Source organism: Nannospalax galili, unplaced genomic scaffold, assembly GCF_000622305.1.
Source record: "Nannospalax galili isolate Female #2095 unplaced genomic scaffold, S.galili_v1.0 scaffold410, whole genome shotgun sequence".
NCBI lineage: Eukaryota > Metazoa > Chordata > Mammalia > Rodentia > Spalacidae > Nannospalax > Nannospalax galili.
The window spans coordinates 1,732,956-1,733,753 of record NW_008329143.1 but is presented as its reverse complement, the minus strand read 5'-3'; positions in this window follow the sequence as shown (position 1 = coordinate 1,733,753).

Sequence of the window (798 nt, the reverse complement as noted above, 5' to 3'; positions counted from 1 at the left end):
ATATATTTTTTCCATCCTTTCACCTTAAGGTAGTGCCTGTCCTTGAAAGTGAGATGAGTTTCTTGCAGACAACAAAAAGATGTGTTTTTTGGTTTTTTTTCTTAATCCATTTAACTAGTCTGTGTCTTTTGACTGGGGAGTTTAGTCCATTGATATTCAAAGTTATTAATGAAGGATGTGTATTGAGTCTGTCATTTTTATTTCTGTTCACATTATTGGTGTAGCTTGCATTTCCATAGTTATACCTTCCTTAAGTTTCTTTCCATAACCCCTTGGGTATAGTCATTCCTTTCTTCAGCTCTTTGTATTGCTTCAAGAACTCTCTGAAGGGCTGCTTTTGTGGACATGAATTCTTTCAGCCTATTTATGTCATGGAAGATTTTTCTTTCCCCTTCGACTATAATAGACATTTTGGCTGGGTTAGCATCTGTGGTCATTGGGGTTAGCATCTGTGGTCATTTAGAACTGAGAATACTTTGGTCCAGGCTCTTCTGGCTTTCATAGTTTGCACTGAAAAGTCAGCTATAATTCTGATGGGTTTTCCTTTATATGTGACTTGTTTTTATTTTGCAGCTTTCAGTATTCTCTCTTTGTTCTGTGCGTTTAGTGTTTTTGCTATGATGTGCTGTGGAGAATTTCTTTTCTGGTCTTGTCTATTGGTGTTCTATATGCTTCTTGTTTTTGTACGGGTGTGTCTTTCTTTAATTTTGGGAATTTTTCTTCCATGATTCTGTTGAAGATCTGGTCCCTGCCGTTATCTTGGGATTCTTCTCCTTCCTGTATGCCTATGATTCATAA